Below are 21,441 nucleotides of genomic sequence, written 5' to 3' on the forward strand. Positions count from 1 at the left end.
TGACTGAGCTACAGCAAAAAACTACTCGTGCAAAAAAAGAATCGGATGTATACCAATCAGAATGTTACGATATCATTATAGTTGTGGGTCAATAGAACTTGAGAAAATTACCAGATGAGATATTACGAATTAGTCAGCAGCTTTCCTCAATCGCGCCAAGAAAGGTATCAAATCCCAGCTGAGAAGCCACTTCCGACCATGTGACGTGACACCCATACACCCTTTGGCTCCAACACTCTACTCTGATTGAGGTGGGCCGGGAAATTACTGCTGAACAATGGCAACAGCATGTAGGTATGGAAGCAACATAGTCATAGGAGAACCTACAGGTCCATCCATGCTCGATTGCTCGACTCGGGGCTGGATGGATGGGAAAACAAAAGTGTGAAAACTCTCGTCGTCGTCATCTGTCGTGTTTGTGACGAGAAAAGTGCGGAGGAAAATGTGCGATAGGTTACGCGTGCAGTAGTGTGCGATGCGATGCAGTGAGCGGCTTCTCGAGAGAGAAAATCCCTGATCTGAGTCGGGTGAGCGTGAGGAGCAGATGAGACTTTTCAGTGTATTGCCACGCCATATTGGTTTTTGTTTCGCCCTACAAGTCGTGGATGGTTTGGGCGCCGCACCAGTTCGCTGTTCATGGAAAATTGACGCCTTTTCCGTGAAATAAATAGGTCAATAAGATAGATCTTGTTTGTTTCACCGTTCTGATCCGGTAGAGGGGTTGGCCTTTCTAGGGACAGTTACCCGTAGGAATCGTGAAGTTTGATCGTAGATGGTCGTCGGTTGTCTCGGTGTTGCGCGGTTTTGATAGTAGATCTTGGCGTTTTTCCTTACGAGCTTTTTGCTTTTCCTTCGCGAAGCAAATGTGATTCTTTTCTTTTTTGTTTCCACCATCATCAACATCAGCAGTAGAAGCAGCAGTAAGGTGAGCTGTAACAAGAGTTTTTCCTCAATGGGAGAAATTTTCTCGCACTTTACTGACTGAGGAATTGTTTGCTGTGGCTGGAAAATTACCATCGAAGAATGTTATTTCCCGAAGAAACAAGTGTTTTACCATGAAGAAAGGCATATTTTTAGTCGCGTGTGGTGTGATTTAGTGTGTTAATTAGAATCAAAATGTGTGTTTGAGGAAAAGTACGGAGGTTGGGCCATAAAATCATCGTTTGTTCTGTTTTTGTCCTCTCCCGTTCCCGTAGATTTTCCTAATGGTGGATTGGGATTGCATACAGGTTGAAAGTAGTCGCCAGCAGGCACTAGGGAAAAGTGTGTATAATGAGGAAAACCAAGTGAAACAAATATAAATCAAGAAATAAAAATAGTGTGATGCCAATCTGTGTAGTATCTGCCGAAGAATAGAATTCCGGAATAGCATTTATAAGGATACGGGATAGCGATTTTCCACTTTTCTCCATCAATCGGGAGTCGATCTACGCTGCTATCAATAGTGATTGTGGAGTGCCCTCATCGCTGTAGGCATCCTCGATCATCAATCATCCTAGGCATTGTCTCGTCATCGTCATCGAAAACACCAAGAGCATCATCAACAGGCACGGTGAAGCCGAATAGAAAAAAGAAAAAGAAGAAACCCCACGCGAAATATCGCCGTCATCATCATCATCGTAATCATCATCGTCACCGTCATCTGGCCCTTATCAGAGAGCTGCACAGCGCGGGCAGCAGGCAATAGTTGTACAGCAACAGCAGCAGCAGCAGAAGCAGCAGCAACAACAACATCAACAACAAAACCTATAACACCACAAACTTCGAAGAGCAAAAGAATAACCAAACAGGAGCAAACAGAGCACGTGCGAGAGCGAAAGAGAAGCGGCCTAGCCAGTAGTAGGTACTAATCGCAATTATTATCAACGAGAACGCTACCAGGAGCAACAGAGACAGCGACATACCTAGAGATTTTACATCACGGCGCGCACGCACACCTTGTGTCACACGATTCAGCTCACGGGGACGACGGCAGCAACACAGCTGATCCCGCGGCTAGTGACCAAAAGGTACCTGAAAAGCGCGCCACCCAGCAGCAATAATAGTTACATACATTAGGAACCGACATCAACGGCACTACTGATAAACGGTAAGCGTAAGATAACGAAATTACTTTCTCCTCCCCTATATGTCAGTGAATAGTTTATGGAGACGCATGGTGGGTAATTCAGAGTGCGACGTGGATGGAATGGTAAAAATGGAGATGGTTCGAACAATGATTGGTTTTTCGTCAATAACGAGGTTACATACTGATACCCAGCTTTGTCGATTCTCTATGGGTTACACATGAGAATAAGAGTATTTTGAATACTTCTGTTTCACATTGTTCAGCGCTATGTTACGGAGCAACACCAATCAATCAGAATTATCGTCATGAGCGTGATATCCCAATTATGCATTGCAGAATCTGTTGTTTGTACAATAAAATCTGCCTAGATCTTTAATATCCTTTATATCTGTAAAGATGTAACATTAGGCAAATTATGGATATGGTGTAAAATGCCTTTCTGCTTTCCCCACCGTCATAGCCATTAAACAAGGATAGCATAGCTATAGGAGTTTTTGGATTTCTGTCATGGGAAATCGTTGTTATTTTTAGGAACAAAGTACAAAATGCTAAGGTGCCAAGGGTAAAATGGCCCAACTCATAAAATCATTCCTGAATGTGATTTGATCATTACCAATGAATGGTGAATGGTGTCAAGGTTTTTTGGTGATTTTGTTATCAGCCACGTGTTTCCAAGGATATTGAGAAACACATGGAGGCACATGGTTGTTGGTGCCTACGCAATACATTAGGCCTGCCCACTTTTTTTTTTTAATTATCTCTGTTTATCAAGTCCACCCTCATATTTTGATTGGTTCTTCCGCGTTATTGATCTCGTCTAGGTTTTTCACCTTCAGAGTCGCCTCCGCTGTAGGAGCCCTCACCTCAACATCCCCTTGCCAAGGACCTCTTCCGCCAGAGCTTGGCGTCACTTCTCATCGTCTTCAAGACTTCCGAGTACATGTACTGCTCAGTCTTGATGACGAGCGCGTCGTCCTTCTTACACATGGCACCTGCCCTATTCTGTTTCCTAGGGCTGGTGTTTGGCTCCTGCACGTCCTGTGGTTTTTTCTTCTACTTCTTCCGCTCTATTTTGGTGCAGGTTTTTCGGTAGTTTTATTCTCTCCATGGGGGGTATTTAAAACCTGTTGATCTCAAAGTTCATCTTAAATCTTTCCTTAACCTTTCAGTACTCGCGCCAATTTTTGTAACGCGAGCAGTCGCGCGTTGTACTTTGTACAACACCCATACATTCTGAAATATCTAAGGATCCTGATTGTTTAGAGGAGGACTGTCTTTGGCAAAGTTGTTGTAAATTTCATGGGCTACTTGATGCTGACAAAGTTGATTCGTAATACGTCCACTAGGCGGCGCTAGTGAGCAATATCATGTTATATCTTATATCTCAGGATCCTGATGTCTTAGAAAGATGGTGTCTTCGGCAAAGTTGTTTGGCAAGTCAACGGCTAACAGATTATTGGCCGTTTAATTGGAAATTCCACCACTAGGCGGCGCTAGTGAGCAAATAAACTTTATATCCTATGTATCTCGGGATCCTGATTACTTAGAAAGATAGTGTCTTTGACAAAGTAGTTTGGTAGGTCAAGGACTTACGGATGATTCGCAGTTTCATTTGAAATTTCACCACTAGGCGGCGCAAGTGAGCAATTTCATGTTATATCTTATATCTCAGGATCCTGATGTCTTAGAAAGATGGTGTCTTCGGCAAAGTTGTTTGGCAAGTCAACGGCTAACAGATTATTGGCCGTTTAATTGGAAATTCCACCACTAGGCGGCGCTAGTGAGCAAATAAACTTTATATCCTATGTATCTCGGGATCCTGATTACTTAGAAAGATAGTGTCTTTGACAAAGTAGTTTGGTAGGTCAAGGACTTACGGATGATTCGCAGTTTCATTTGAAATTTCACCACTAGGCGGCGCAAGTGAGCAATTTCATGTTATATCTTATATCTCAGGATCCTGATGTCTTAGAAAGATGGTGTCTTCGGCAAAGTTGTTTGGCAAGTCAACGGCTAACAGATTATTGGCCGTTTAATTGGAAATTCCACCACTAGGCGGCGCTAGTGAGCAAATAAACTTTATATCCTATGTATCTCGGGATCCTGATTACTTAGAAAGATAGTGTCTTTGACAAAGTAGTTTGGTTGGTCAAGGACTTACGGATGATTCGCAGTTTAATTTGAAATTTCACCACTAGGCGGCGCAAGTGAGCAATTTCATGTTATATCTTATATCTCAGGATCCTGATGTCTTAGAAAGATGGTGTCTTCGGCAAAGTTGTTTGGTAGGTAAACGGCTTACAGTTTATTGGCCGTTTAATTGAAAATTCCATCACAAGGCGGCGCTAGTGAGCAAATAAACTGTATATGCTATGTATCTCGGGAACCTGATAACTTGGAAAGATGGTGTCATCGACAAAGTTGTTTGGTAGGTCAAGTACTTACGGATGATTCGCAGTTTAATTTGAAACTTCATCACTTGGCGGCGCTAGTGAGCACGTAAATATCATATAGTATGTATCTCTGGACCCTTTTTCCTTAGAAAGATAGTGTCTTCGGCAAAGATGTTTGGTATATCAAGGGCTTATAGATGAGTGACAGTTTGATTTCATATGTCACCACTAGGAGGCGCTAGAGAGCATGTAAATTTTTAATCTCATGTAGCTCAGGATCCCGATTAAAAAGGCACGGGACACCGTCTTCAGCTAAAGGCTGTACAGACTGAACAGAACTTAATACTAGACCATGGACACGACATACATAACATGCACCAGTGGATGGCATGGTGCGGTTACACGCTTGGTAACGCTAACCGAACGGCCACAAAGCTCCACTTTACTCATAAAGATGGTGTCTTCGGCAAAGTTGTTTGGTAGATCAAAGACCAAATGGAAGAAAAGTTACCTCTCGTGCCGACCTTCTAAAAGATCGAAAACTTACAGATAGTTGTCCGTTTGAATCGTAATTTCACCACTAGATGACGCTAGTGAACATAAAAAATGTATATGCAATAGTTCTCAGGATCCTGGTTACTAGAAGAGCGATGGTGGTTTCGTCAAAGTTGTCAAATAGGTTAAGTGCATTTGGTTGATGGGTCGCTGAAATCAATATTTCGCCAGTAAGTGGTGCTAATGAGTATGCAAATTTTATATCTTTTATATCTCCGAGTCTGATTCCCTGGGAAGTTGATATCTTTGGCAAGGTTGGTTTACCGATCAAGGGCTTTCAGTTGATTGACCATTTGATTCGTGCTTCTGCCACCAGAAGACGCTAGTTGTAAATTTGCAAAAGCATGAACGTGTTACTATTCATCTAGAAAAAAATCAACAAGCTGTAAATTTGTATACTTCCGAAAGTTTTCAAAATTTAAAAATTACACAACTAGTTGATTATAATTTGTTTAAATTTGCACTTGATTGATTAATTTTACATGAAGTTAAAGCGTTTAGTAAAATATTCAATATCTGACCGTCGTATTTCAATATACTCTATCTTAAGGTTGTCAATGTCACGGGATAAGTACATCCATCCTTTATCCATCAAATAACAAAGTCGAAGACATCATCTTTCTAAGTAATCAGGATCTTGAGATATATGAGGTATAAAATGGGAATGCTCACCTGGATGTGAAATTGCACGTCATATTTGTCTTCATCGATTAGTGTTTGATCTACTAAACAACTTTTCAGAAGACACTATCTTTCTAAGTAATCAGGGTCCTGAGACATATAAGTTATAAAATTTGAATACCCACTAGCGCCACCTAGATGTGGAGTTTCAAATCATACGGCTCTGCATCAGTTAGTGTTTGATCTACTAAACAACTTTGCAGAAGACACCATCTTTCTAAGTTACCAGGGATCTGAGATATATGAGTTATAAAATTTCAATGCCCACTAGCGCCACCTAGATGTGGAGTTTCAAACCAAACGGCTCTCCATCAGTTAGTGTTTAACCAACCAAACAACTTTGCCGAAGACACCATCTTTCTAAGTACTCAGGATCCTGAGTTATATGGGATATAAAAATGACATGCTCACTAGTGCCGCCTATCGGTTGAAATCTGAATTTCTCAGATCACCTCGCGAAGGCCCTTGATATCCCAAGTAACTTTGCCGAAGACACCATATTTCTAGATCATTTAGATTTTGAAATACACTAATTCACATTCAACTGTCTATCTTATCATAAATATAGTACGTTCTTCATATTGCGATTTTCAATTTTCCGCATTATAAGGAGTTATACTGTTATCAAAAAAGGTATTATAATATTCCAAATAAGATGCCTGTAGAATACATTTGGGGTTGACATCGATAGAAAAGATGGTTTCAAAGTAATAGTCGATAATTCTCATGTGTTGTACAAAGTACAACAGCGCGATTAACGGAAGGTTAAGCTTTAGGTAATTTGGTGTACAAAACCCTCTCATGACGAAGAGAACAAACCCGTCGATGATACCCAAACCAAACTCAAGTGACACGCCAATGAATATCGAATTTCTATCCATTTGACAAAAATCCTGTCCACGGTACAAGCAATCATGTCGGTTAACAGGCTTCTGTTTTCGTTGGCACCCAAAATTTGTCTATATGAAACGACGTTCGGAATGATAAAAAATTATTTCATTTTATCGACTGGTACAGTAAAATGTTAAGCTAATGTACATCTCATTGTACTACATCTCCACGCGTTTTCAATATTTTCAGTACTGCTAATTTACTTTGAATGTTCATCTTAAAGAAGAGTAAGAAGAATTATTTTCAAATGTAAGAACATTAAAAAATGTGGTCTGTGGCGCAAAGACAATGATTAAATTGGAAAATTCCTATGTAGGTACTAGCGATGAGCAATTCTGAATCGATGTTCTCAGTATCAATATTTTTGTTCCGATTGATCGATTTTTTCAATGTTGAAGCCCCAGAAAATCGATCGAATCGATTTTTTTTATTCGATTTTTCGATTTTTTTTTAATATTAACCCTAAAAGGGATACCTTCATGGCCTCAGTTTCGTCACCTCGCTGAGTGTGTTCCATCAAAGACGAACTCTGAAAGGCGCCTGGGGTTCAATGGACCCCAGGTATCCCTTTTAGGGTTAAAAATATTAGTTCTTTATAAGGTTTTCAGAATCCGTCATATGCATTTTCAAGCCGAAACCTGAAATGTTAGATGTGGAAAGTCAAATTTTTATATTAAAATTATCAAGACAAATAAAATTGATCCGATTCGAATCAATTCACAAACATCGTTGTCTCAGCCAAATTCTCCCAATGCTACTGTGTTACCATATTACGTGGTATTAGAGCCTAAAACTCCTCTTCTTGGATACTCGGACCGTCATTCTTGGACTCTATACGTTTTACCCTTGCCAAATTATCATTATCTGCATGATTTTAGAGCCTAAACCTTTTTGAAATAGTCGCCATCTGGAATTTTGGGCCGCCATCTTTGATATTATGGTAATTATTTTTTTAACAAATCAAACCAAATTATCCATATAGCTACTGAATGGTTTCAGAGCCCAAAACTCCTTCAAACTGCTATCATCTTGAGTTTTGATCCATCTTCTTGGATATTTCAGACCCCTTGCCAAATATACCGTAAACCGGGGTCAAATTGATCATCGGGTTAAATTGATTATTCGTGGACTAAAGAGTAATTCCATATTAGCTATTTGTGCTCGTCCTTATGTTCGTAAAATTCTTGCCTCATCTAGTTCATAGAGATAAGTGTGGACTAGGCCGTCACTTATTTTGCAAAAATTAGACATGTTGAAAGTTTGTTAGTGGAAAATTATCGTTTTAGCTACGTCATCTCAGGTGGAGGAATCCTCTAGTATTGCCTAGCTACGAGAGTCGCTGTCAGCTTATCAATTTGGAAACTCTTAGTGCAAGACGCAACGTGGCCAAAGTCAGCTTTATTGGAGATCTCCTGCAAGGTAACATCGACTGTCCCAATCTGCTTGGAATGCTGCATATTAACACTCGTCGACGTAGTCTGAGGTCTCATCCGTTCCTCAACCTTCCGTCAGCAAGCATCAATTACAGCGCTCATGAGCCTATTCGTGATATGTCTCGTCTGTTCAATACTTGTTATTCTGTATTCGATTTTAATGTGTCACGTGAGGTCAATAAGCGTAGTTTTAAGCGTGTTTTTTGTTAATGTTTAGCTGTAATTTTGTAGTTGTATTACTTGTGTCATTGGGGTGAAAATTTTACCTGTTGACTTTATATGTATAAATAAATAAATAAATAAATAAATAAATAAACACTCAGAACCGGTTAAACAAATGATCGTGTCAAAATTTGAAGCCTATATCTCAAGGCTAAGTGGTCCCTCAAGGGTCCTAAAGTTGTCAAAGATGGTATGAGACCAAAACAACACGATTTTTTTTCAACGAAAAAATACGCTATTCTACTAATACCGGTGATTTTAGGGTCCTAATGGACCGAAAATGTGCTTAGATTTGCGATATCTCTACTCGTTTCTGAGTTATTGACAAAAACAACCAAAAAATCGGCATTTTTGACCATTTGTTAGATCCCGAAAGAAACCAACCCTATTTTGTTCAATAGCTCAAAAACGAGTAGAGATATCGCAATTCTAAGCACATTTTCGGTCCCTTAGAATTCCAGAATCACCGGTTTTAGTAGAATAGCGTATTTTTTCGTCGAAAAAAATATCATGTTTTTTTGGTCCCATACCATTTTTGACAACTTTAGGCCCCTTGAGGGACCACTTAGCCTTGAGATAAGAACTTCAAATTTTAACACGATCATTTCTTAGCTAAAACGATCATTTTCCCCTAACGAACTTATAACACCTCAATTTTTTTTAAATAAGAGACGGCCTAGTGTGGACTTTACAGTTTTTAGAGAAAGTTAGTTTTGTGTTACTTTTTTAAGGGTTATCTGACATAACCAAAACCGTTGGTACTAAACAATCGAATGCCACTAGAAGAACCAGTTAACTTTCTATGTTCACATTTTTGTGGTAGCTTGATTATGATGTGGTGTAGCTATTTTGGACATGAATCATTTTCGAAAGTTTCATTTTTTGTTGAAAAAGTGATTTAAATTGGTTGAAGTTGCTTATACCAACGGCAATTGCATACCTTCAGGCGTTTAATATTCAACTTCGAAATTTCAATTTGCTATTTAACAGCCGAATTTATTAGTTGTAAGGCTTTTGGTGCTTTATTCGTAATCAGAAGATCAATATTTAGTGGAGAACCCTCTTTTGGTTACCATTTTTGAACTCCGGACATCTTCCTCTTACCAAATATACCAAAATCTCGTGGCTAAAACTCCACATTACAACCAAAATCTTAATTTTTTAGCCACCATATTGGTTTCTGGGTTGTCATCTTGGATTTTGGTCATTTTTTTGGACTCCGTACATTTTCTCCATACCAAATATACAAAAAAACATGGTTTTAGAGGCTAAAGTTCTTTACTACAGCCACCATCTTGAGTTTAGGGCCGCCATCTTAAATATTTTGGCCGCCATGCTAGGACTCCGCACATTTTATTCCTACTAAATATACCCATATTGCACGGTTTTTGAGCCCAAAACTCCATAAAATGGCTGCCATCTCGAATTGTGGGTCACCATCTTTAGTTTTGAACCGCCATCTTGAACATTTTGGTCACCATTTCTGGACTTTGGGCCATAACAAATACCATTACCATATTATTTTGCATGAATTAAGAGCCTAAAACTCCCTAAAATAGCCGCCTTCTTACATTTTGAGGTCGCCATTTTTGGACTCCGGACATCTTCTCTATGTCAAATATACGTTACCCATATTGAATGATTTTGGAACCTAAAACTGCCGCCATTTTGAATTTTGGGCCGCCATCTTGCATGTTCTGGTTGCCATTTTTGGACTCCGGACATCTACTCCATACCAAATATATCTATATTGCATGGTTTTAGTGCCTTAAACTCCATAAAACAGCTGCTTCTTCTAATTGTGGGCCGCCATCTTGGATTTAAGGTTGCCATCTTGAATTTTTAGATGACATTGTGATTTTGTGGTTTCCATTTATGATTTCCGTATAAAATGCTATAGTTTACAAATTTGGCGCAATTTGATTTGTCGCATGATAGAATTTGGTTCAACTTAACCCTCCTTTGGCATTTGGGTCATTTTTTACCAAAACCGTACACTGCGTCAGCGAGCTGCTTCCAACGTAATGCAAAAGGAAGGTTAAGTATATAAATTTATATATGACCAGTTCACCGGTGATGGTCTGGATCACTAAAATGGCCATAACTCAAGAGCGCCTTAATCGATCTGGACCATATTTTTTTGCGGTAAAATTCCGGTTCGATTCGAGTCATAATCCGAAAAATCGGCCAATGGGAAGTGCCTTAACCCTCTAATACCCAACCCCGCCTTTAGACGGGGTATAGTTTGAGCATTTTTGTAATTTTTATTTCGTGGACAATCAAAATTTTTATATATTTGGCTGATATTTAGGACTGTTCTATATATTTCAAAATGGTTTTTGGTGTCTTTCGAAGCGTTCTTACTTTTTTCTAAAAATCATTTAAAAGTTGATGTTTTAGTCACCTTTCAGAAACCATTGAATATTTTATATTGGATCGCCACAATTAACACATTTTAAATTTTTCCCAAATCATTCTATCATAGTAAAATAGTTTAAGAGAGTCGAATACACTATAAATTTTTTTTCGTTAAACTTACACGGAAAATGAAATTTTCCATGAAAAAAAATTTAAAACAAAAGTATGTCAACAATAATCATAAAATCTCAAAATGTTTTCATCTCAAAAAATCCGTATTCCGAATAGGCTTTCAGGAAAAATATAAAAGTAAAAATTAGAAAAATCAAAAACTAAAATTCAAAAATTGAGAATTAAAAAGAATTATCCTCCAAAACATGTTTAAATCGATTTTAGATGACGAAAAATGATAATTAGATCAAAATAAAAAAATTGGGTAAGGACAGACTTGTGAGAATACCAAAATGGCCGCCAGAATGGCCGACTTTGGTACCTACTCACGATTTTGAGCGCACAAATCTCTTCGTAAACAAAACCAGCGCACCTGATATTCTTATTTTAGGCTTATAACAAGTGAGCAAGAACAGAAAAATGAAATTCACTGCTGTTTGAAGCTTGCTTCTAAGGATTTGTGCGATTGAAGTTCTGATGCACTGTTGAAGCGGGACTTCAAGACGTTTGTCCTTAAAAATGAGTGAACCTTTTTGCGCGCAGTCATACAAATTCATTTTTCGAGTGAACAATGATGTCGTTTTCGTTTTTGATTGGTTGGCACTGGATCAGATCACAGTTGCAACATCAACCCGACTCAGGTTTGCTTGTGTTGAAATTTGTTTGACGTTTGTTTGTTTACACATTGTCCGCCGATCCAGTTCCAACCCAGGTTCAAAAACGAATTCGAGATAAGCATATAGCCTTTCAGTACACTTTGGTGTACGAGAAAGGCAAAAAACCACTTTATGATTTTGAAAGAGTGGATGGAAGAGACTGTTATATGGTTTTTAGTGATCGCTCATGTGATTTTTTGACGCAATTATGTGCAGCCATATAAGAAAGTAACCTGTACCATTTTTATGTTTTCCTAATTTGAAAGAACGATCACCTATTTCATACTAGATAATTTTTATTCCACCCTCTTGAATAGGGTGACTAAGGGTATTATCGGCAGGTTTGTTCTCTTCGTCATGAGGGTTTTTGTGGGCCAAATTGTCTGAAATTTGGGCACATAACTCTGCTTGGTTGGAAAGGATTTGAGGCAAAATCTGCGATTAACAGGTTTAAAAAAAGACATGTCGAAGAGAACAAAATGCCGAAAATAAGTTTTCGTATAATAAATCACTTAAATAATTTTCCCAATCTTTCTGCGCTCAACAGTAACAGAAATTTCTCCTTCATATTATAAGAAACCAGCTATGCATTTTTTGTGACCTCTTATACATAAAAAAGTAAGTTATCTTTGTGAGTTTTCCATTTTTTGCGCCCTCACAAAAATTGAGATATTGATACTTCTTCCAGGAATTACTTCAGAAATCCCCACAAATAAAAGGAATATTTCGGGAAACCTTTCAGAAATTCGTCACGGGATTTTTTTCAAAGATTTTTTCAAGGATTACCCCATAAATTCCTCTATCAAAGTTTCATTCGGAAATTTTCTCTAGGGATTTCTATCCCTGGAAACTATCTCATTTCTACAGAAATTCCTTTTGCAATTCTTCATAAAACCTTCGAGGGCTTATTATACAGTGCGAGAAATAAGTATAAAGACAGAGCCGTTTTTCATACAAAATAATCATGTTTAGGGACTAAAATCTCTTTTTCTAACGATTCGATTGTTATGGAATTTTGTCTGCAACCTTAAAATAACTAGAATTTTGGCTAGAAATATAAATTATCATCCATGAAAACGTTTATATCGACTTTTCAGACTCAAATAAATATAAAGACACATTTTTATATGGAAATAAGTGTCTTTATATTTATTTGAATCTGAAAAGTCGATATAAACGTTTTCATGGATGATGATTTATACTTCTAGCCAAAATTCTAGTTATTTTAAGGTTGCAGACAAAATTCCATAACAATCGAATCGCTAGAAAAAGATATTTTGATCCCTGAACATGATTATTTTGTATGGAAACGCCTCTGTCTTTATACTTATTTCTCGCACTGTAAAATTTTCCCATGAATGCCTTCGGAGATTTTTATTGAAAATCCTTCAGGAATTCTTCCATTGATTTTTCAATGAAATTCTCAGTTTCTTCTAAAATTCTCTCAGATTTTTTTTCTAAAGTTTTCTTGAGATTCCCTGGATTTCTTTCGAAATTTCTCAATAGAACTCTTTAGAAAATCCTTTAGGAATCCCTTTCGGAAAGTCTTCCCCGGATTTTTGGCATGTTATTAAGAACTCTTTTATACATCGCTTCAGAATCACCTCTAGAATTTCCACCGGAATTTTCGTTAGAGAATCCTTCAGAAATTTCTCCAAAAAATCTTCTAAAAGACTTCCATGAGTTTTCTTTAAAAATCCTCCGTAATTTTTTTTTGGGAATCCATACGAGAAATTTTTCAGGAAATCATCTACGAATCATCTTCAGAAATGCAATCGGGGAATCTGTAAGAAAATCAAAGGTTCGTCCATAAATTTCTCCTAGAATTTCTTTCGAAAATTTTTCACAGACGCCTTCAGCAATTCTTGCAAATTTTACTTCTTTAACACTACGTTTACGTTTGAAACTTTATTTGGAAATCTTGTAACAAACTGACAGCTAACCAATATCAACATCAAATAACAATGAACAGTTCTCAAGTAAGCCCGTCTCATCTGTTTGCAACCAGAGAGTATACTTTGCATGATTCGAAAGGGGTTTCGAAGTTGATGATGTTTTGGCTGCTATACTTCAGAAGTTCTTCCAGGGATTCGTTAAGAAATTATCTTCAAATTATCCTTCAAAAATTCTTCATGACATTCCTCCATAAATTTATCCAGAGTTTCCCAATCCAAGGAAAGTTTTTATGAATTTCTTCCAAAATTAATTCATAGATTCCTTCAGATTTTACTCCAGTAATTCGGTATTAACATTCACCAAGGTTTCATGCAGAATGTGCTCCGACTATTTTTTGTACAGAAATGCTTCCAGGAATTCTTTAAGAAATTTCTCCAGCATTTCTTTCAGATACTCCCTCTCCAAGAATTCTTTTAGGGAGATTACTATAGGTTGCTTCTGAAATTCTGCCAAGAATAACTTATAAAATTCTTATGGGGATTCGCTTAAACAAATCATCGGAAATTTGTCCAGGTATTCCTTCAGAGTTACCAACAGGGATTTCTTTTTTTTTTCAGAAATCATTTCACAGATTATTTTATGTTTATTTCTATTGGTTTCTTAAAAAAAATATCCAGTTAATCTTTCAGAAATTTGTTTAGGAATTCCAACATGAATGTGTCTAAAAATTTATGTAAGAATTCATCCAGAAAATCCAGCAGAAATTTCTCCAGAGATTCTTGCAGAAGTTCAAATGAGATTTCATCAAGTTTTCCGTCAGATATTTCTCGAATTACCCTTGAAGTTTATACATCATTTCTTCTGAGGATAACTGTCATAATTTCTCCACAGATTCATAAAGAAATATGTTCAAAAATATTTCCTAGGAAATTCTTTCAGAAATATCTCAAGAGATTTTTCTAAGGAACTTTGCAGATTCTTATTATGCGTTTCTCCACGTATGCATTTTTTTCAGATATTTGTCCACAGATTTCTCCAAGAACACTTTCAGAGAATCCTCTAATAATTTTATTAAATTCCTCATTTATTATTCTGGGAATTCCGCCAAGGATTAGAGTTTCCCGCGGACTTTTCCCGAATATTACTCCAAAGATTCAATCAGAAGTACTTTTTAAGATTTCTACATTTCTAACTGTAGATTTCTTCGCTACCAAAAATTCTTGCACTCAAATGTGGGTTTTTGCTGAAGTGTAGACAACGTGCGTTCATGGAATGATTGGTTCAAGGTGGAACTTCAGGGGAGAGTCCACCTCCCTGATCATGGAACTCCTCAGGGTTTATTTCTGAAATATCTGCTGGGATATCTGCTGAAATTCCTTTGAGGATATTTTTATTTCCAGCGACTTCTTCAGAACTTTAGGGATTACTTCAGAAATTTGAGCAAGTGATTTCTTCTAAACTTTTTCCAAGGTGTTTTTTAGAAATTCTTCTATTTTTTTTTACAAATCCTACAGTGCCAGTGATTGCTTCTGAAATTCTTCTCAAAGTTTCTCCAAAAATTATATCAGAAATTCCTTCATTGATTTATGCAGAAGACGTACAATGATATTTTTATAAATTGCTCTTGAAATTCCATCAGAAATACCCCCTGGGATGGTTTTGGAGATCCCTGCAGAATTTGTACAGATATTTCTCCAAGGATTTTCAGAAGGTCTTCTCGAAACTCCAAAAATTCGCTTTAAAAACTACCGGAGATACTTTTAGAAACTTTAAGAAGCAATACTTGATTTCGAAGGACTTCGCATATTCATATTCTGCAGCAATTATCATGAGATAAATTTCTGAATGCCTAGGATAATACCTGAAGAAACATCTCAAAGTACCCCCTTTATTCTCTGAAAATAAATAGAAATCATTAGAGACCTTTGCAAATGCAAGTAATTCCAAATATAAAAGTAAAAATTAGAAAAATCAAAAACCAAAATTCAAAAATTGAGAATTAAAAAGAATTATCCTCCAAAACATGTTTAAATCGATTTTAGATGACGAAAAATGATAATTAGATCAAAATAAAAAAATTGGGTAAGGACAGACTTGTGAGAATACCAAAATGGCCGCCAGAATGGCCGACTTTGGTACCTACTCACGATTTTGAGCGCACAAATCTCTTCGTAAACAAAACCAGCGCACCTGATATTCTTATTTTAGGCTTATAACAAGTGAGCAAGAACAGAAAAATGAAATTCACTGCTGTTTGAAGCTTGCTTCTAAGGATTTGTGCGATTGAAGTTCTGATGCACTGTTGAAGCGGGACTTCAAGACGTTTGTCCTTAAAAATGAGTGAACCTTTTTGCGCGCAGTCATACAAATTCATTTTTCGAGTGAACAATGATGTCGTTTTCGTTTTTGATTGGTTGGCACTGGATCAGATCACAGTTGCAACATCAACCCGACTCAGGTTTGCTTGTGTTGAAATTTGTTTGACGTTTGTTTGTTTACACATTGTCCGCCGATCCAGTTCCAACCCAGGTTCAAAAACGAATTCGAGATAAGCATATAGCCTTTCAGTACACTTTGGTGTACGAGAAAGGCAAAAAACCACTTTATGATTTTGAAAGAGTGGATGGAAGAGACTGTTATATGGTTTTTAGTGATCGCTCATGTGATTTTTTGACGCAATTATGTGCAGCCATATAAGAAAGTAACCTGTACCATTTTTATGTTTTCCTAATTTGAAAGAACGATCACCTATTTCATACTAGATAATTTTTATTCCACCCTCTTGAATAGGGTGACTAAGGGTATTATCGGCAGGTTTGTTCTCTTCGTCATGAGGGTTTTTGTGGGCCAAATTGTCTGAAATTTGGGCACATAACTCTGCTTGGTTGGAAAGGATTTGAGGCAAAATCTGCGATTAACAGGTTTAAAAAAAGACATGTCGAAGAGAACAAAATGCCGAAAATAAGTTTTCGTATAATAAATCACTTAAATAATTTTCCCAATCTTTCTGCGCTCAACAGTAACAGAAATTTCTCCTTCATATTATAAGAAACCAGCTATGCATTTTTTGTGACCTCTTATACATAAAAAAGTAAGTTATCTTTGTGAGTTTTCCATTTTTTGCGCCCTCACAAAAATTGAGATATTGATACTTCTTCCAGGAATTACTTCAGAAATCCCCACAAATAAAAGGAATATTTCGGGAAACCTTTCAGAAATTCGTCACGGGATTTTTTTCAAAGATTTTTTCAAGGATTACCCCATAAATTCCTCTATCAAAGTTTCATTCGGAAATTTTCTCTAGGGATTTCTATCCCTGGAAACTATCTCATTTCTACAGAAATTCCTTTTGCAATTCTTCATAAAACCTTCGAGGGCTTATTATAAAATTTTCCCATGAATGCCTTCGGAGATTTTTATTGAAAATCCTTCAGGAATTCTTCCATTGATTTTTCAATGAAATTCTCAGTTTCTTCTAAAATTCTCTCAGATTTTTTTTCTAAAGTTTTCTTGAGATTCCCTGGATTTCTTTCGAAATTTCTCAATAGAACTCTTTAGAAAATCCTTTAGGAATCCCTTTCGGAAAGTCTTCCCCGGATTTTTGGCATGTTATTAAGAACTGTTTTATACATCGCTTCAGAATCACCTCTAGAATTTCCACCGGAATTTTCGTTAGAGAATCCTTCAGAAATTTCTCCAAAAAATCTTCTAAAAGACTTCCATGAGTTTTCTTTAAAAATCCTCCGTAATTTTTTTTTGGGAATCCATACGAGAAATTTTTCAGGAAATCATCTACGAATCATCTTCAGAAATGCAATCGGGGAATCTGTAAGAAAATCAAAGGTTCGTCCATAAATTTCTCCTAGAATTTCTTTCGAAAATTTTTCACAGACGCCTTCAGCAATTCTTGCAAATTTTACTTCTTTAACACTACGTTTACGTTTGAAACTTTATTTGGAAATCTTGTAACAAACTGACAGCTAACCAATATCAACATCAAATAACAATGAACAGTTCTCAAGTAAGCCCGTCTCATCTGTTTGCAACCAGAGAGTATACTTTGCATGATTCGAAAGGGGTTTCGAAGTTGATGATGTTTTGGCTGCTATACTTCAGAAGTTCTTCCAGGGATTCGTTAAGAAATTATCTTCAAATTATCCTTCAAAAATTCTTCATGACATTCCTCCATAAATTTATCCAGAGTTTCCCAATCCAAGGAAAGTTTTTATGAATTTCTTCCAAAATTAATTCATAGATTCCTTCAGATTTTACTCCAGTAATTCGGTATTAACATTCACCAAGGTTTCATGCAGAATGTGCTCCGACTATTTTTTGTACAGAAATGCTTCCAGGAATTCTTTAAGAAATTTCTCCAGCATTTCTTTCAGATACTCCCTCTCCAAGAATTCTTTTAGGGAGATTACTATAGGTTGCTTCTGAAATTCTGCCAAGAATAACTTATAAAATTCTTATGGGGATTCGCTTAAACAAATCATCGGAAATTTGTCCAGGTATTCCTTCAGAGTTACCAACAGGGATTTCTTTTTTTTTCAGAAATCATTTCACAGATTATTTTATGTTTATTTCTATTGGTTTCTTAAAAAAAATATCCAGTTAATCTTTCAGAAATTTGTTTAGGAATTCCAACATGAATGTGTCTAAAAATTTATGTAAGAATTCATCCAGAAAATCCAGCAGAAATTTCTCCAGAGATTCTTGCAGAAGTTCAAATGAGATTTCATCAAGTTTTCCGTCAGATATTTCTCGAATTACCCTTGAAGTTTATACATCATTTCTTCTGAGGATAACTGTCATAATTTCTCCACAGATTCATAAAGAAATATGTTCAAAAATATTTCCTAGGAAATTCTTTCAGAAATATCTCAAGAGATTTTTCTAAGGAACTTTGCAGATTCTTATTATGCGTTTCTCCACGTATGCATTTTTTTCAGATATTTGTCCACAGATTTCTCCAAGAACACTTTCAGAGAATCCTCTAATAATTTTATTAAATTCCTCATTTATTATTCTGGGAATTCCGCCAAGGATTAGAGTTTCCCGCGGACTTTTCCCGAATATTACTCCAAAGATTCAATCAGAAGTACTTTTTAAGATTTCTACATTTCTAACTGTAGATTTCTTCGCTACCAAAAATTCTTGCACTCAAATGTGGGTTTTTGCTGAAGTGTAGACAACGTGCGTTCATGGAATGATTGGTTCAAGGTGGAACTTCAGGGGAGAGTCCACCTCCCTGATCATGGAACTCCTCAGGGTTTATTTCTGAAATATCTGCTGGGATATCTGCTGAAATTCCTTTGAGGATATTTTTATTTCCAGCGACTTCTTCAGAACTTTAGGGATTACTTCAGAAATTTGAGCAAGTGATTTCTTCTAAACTTTTTCCAAGGTGTTTTTTAGAAATTCTTCTATTTTTTTTTACAAATCCTACAGTGCCAGTGATTGCTTCTGAAATTCTTCTCAAAGTTTCTCCAAAAATTATATCAGAAATTCCTTCATTGATTTATGCAGAAGACGTACAATGATATTTTTATAAATTGCTCTTGAAATTCCATCAGAAATACCCCCTGGGATGGTTTTGGAGATCCCTGCAGAATTTGTACAGATATTTCTCCAAGGATTTTCAGAAGGTCTTCTCGAAACTCCAAAAATTCGCTTTAAAAACTACCGGAGATACTTTTAGAAACTTTAAGAAGCAATACTTGATTTCGAAGGACTTCGCATATTCATATTCTGCAGCAATTATCATGAGATAAATTTCTGAATGCCTAGGATAATACCTGAAGAAACATCTCAAAGTACCCCCTTTATTCTCTGAAAATAAATAGAAATCATTAGAGACCTTTGCAAATGCAAGTAATTCCAAATATAAAAGTAAAAATTAGAAAAATCAAAAACCAAAATTCAAAAATTGAGAATTAAAAAGAATTATCCTCCAAAACATGTTTAAATCGATTTTAGATGACGAAAAATGATAATTAGATCAAAATAAAAAAATTGGGTAAGGACAGACTTGTGAGAATACCAAAATGGCCGCCAGAATGGCCGACTTTGGTACCTACTCACGATTTTGAGCGCACAAATCTCTTCGTAAACAAAACCAGCGCACCTGATATTCTTATTTTAGGCTTATAACAAGTGAGCAAGAACAGAAAAATGAAATTCACTGCTGTTTGAAGCTTGCTTCTAAGGATTTGTGCGATTGAAGTTCTGATGCACTGTTGAAGCGGGACTTCAAGACGTTTGTCCTTAAAAATGAGTGAACCTTTTTGCGCGCAGTCATACAAATTCATTTTTCGAGTGAACAATGATGTCGTTTTCGTTTTTGATTGGTTGGCACTGGATCAGATCACAGTTGCAACATCAACCCGACTCAGGTTTGCTTGTGTTGAAATTTGTTTGACGTTTGTTTGTTTACACATTGTCCGCCGATCCAGTTCCAACCCAGGTTCAAAAACGAATTCGAGATAAGCATATAGCCTTTCAGTACACTTTGGTGTACGAGAAAGGCAAAAAACCACTTTATGATTTTGAAAGAGTGGATGGAAGAGACTGTTATATGGTTTTTAGTGATCGCTCATGTGATTTTTTGACGCAATTAGGCCGGAACAAATCTCATTTTCTTCTTTTGTCACAATACTCGTTGGCTCGCTAAGGGGGAGGACAATAAATATTAAATGTATTTGATGAAGAAATACCCAAACAATTTGGCAAAATCTATAAACTCATCGGATTTGTTAAGAAATTTTCTGTGCAACTCTAATTTCACCTTGAAGTTTTAAAATTTCTTGAATAATTTATTGTTGTCCCCCCTCAAAATGTTGAATTTTGACCAAAATTTTCCGAGGGGGCGGTGACATAAGAGAAAATCGAAATTTGTGTCAGCCTTATGTGCAGCCATATAAGAAAGTAACCTGTACCATTTTTATGTTTTCCTAATTTGAAAGAACGATCACCTATTTCATACTAGATAATTTTTATTCCACCCTCTTGAATAGGGTGACTAAGGGTATTATCGGCAGGTTTGTTCTCTTCGTCATGAGGGTTTTTGTGGGCCAAATTGTCTGAAATTTGGGCACATAACTCTGCTTGGTTGGAAAGGATTTGAGGCAAAATCTGCGATTAACAGGTTTAAAAAAAGACATGTCGAAGAGAACAAAATGCCGAAAATAAGTTTTCGTATAATAAATCACTTAAATAATTTTCCCAATCTTTCTGCGCTCAACAGTAACAGAAATTTCTCCTTCATATTATAAGAAACCAGCTATGCATTTTTGTGACCTCTTATACATAAAAAAGTAAGTTATCTTTGTGAGTTTTCCATTTTTTGCGCCCTCACAAAAATTGAGATATTGATACTTCTTCCAGGAATTACTTCAGAAATCCCCACAAATAAAAGGAATATTTCGGGAAACCTTTCAGAAATTCGTCACGGGATTTTTTTCAAAGATTTTTTCAAGGATTACCCCATAAATTCCTCTATCAAAGTTTCATTCGGAAATTTTCTCTAGGGATTTCTATCCCTGGAAACTATCTCATTTCTACAGAAATTCCTTTTGCAATTCTTCATAAAACCTTCGAGGGCTTATTATAAAATTTTCCCATGAATGCCTTCGGAGATTTTTATTGAAAATCCTTCAGGAATTCTTCCATTGATTTTTCAATGAAATTCTCAGTTTCTTCTAAAATTCTCTCAGATTTTTTTTCTAAAGTTTTCTTGAGATTCCCTGGATTTCTTTCGAAATTTCTCAATAGAACTCTTTAGAAAATCCTTTAGGAATCCCTTTCGGAAAGTCTTCCCCGGATTTTTGGCATGTTATTAAGAACTCTTTTATACATCGCTTCAGAATCACCTCTAGAATTTCCACCGGAATTTTCGTTAGAGAATCCTTCAGAAATTTCTCCAAAAAATCTTCTAAAAGACTTCCATGAGTTTTCTTTAAAAATCCTCCGTAATTTTTTTTTGGGAATCCATACGAGAAATTTTTCAGGAAATCATCTACGAATCATCTTCAGAAATGCAATCGGGGAATCTGTAAGAAAATCAAAGGTTCGTCCATAAATTTCTCCTAGAATTTCTTTCGAAAATTTTTCACAGA

At 36.5% G+C, this 21,441-nt stretch overlaps 1 protein-coding gene across 2 annotated transcripts in view; it reads left to right on the forward strand.

Moving 5' to 3' along the window:
* Positions 1-256: 256 nt before the first annotated feature.
* LOC109403791 (regulator of G-protein signaling 17) overlaps positions 257-21,441 on the forward strand; it is a 165,719-nt gene continuing 144,534 nt past the window's right edge. Inside the window, exons 1-2 of one of the 2 annotated variants that reach the window (XM_062852833.1) lie at positions 257-925; positions 1,197-2,089. The gene's annotated coding sequence lies outside the window, so the exon portion shown is untranslated. The remainder of the gene's footprint in view (positions 926-1,196; positions 2,090-21,441) is intronic. The other variant, XM_062852834.1, reaches the window with a different exon arrangement.

This window comes from Aedes albopictus, chromosome 2 (genome assembly GCF_035046485.1).
Source record: "Aedes albopictus strain Foshan chromosome 2, AalbF5, whole genome shotgun sequence".
Taxonomy (NCBI): Eukaryota; Metazoa; Arthropoda; class Insecta; order Diptera; family Culicidae; genus Aedes; species Aedes albopictus.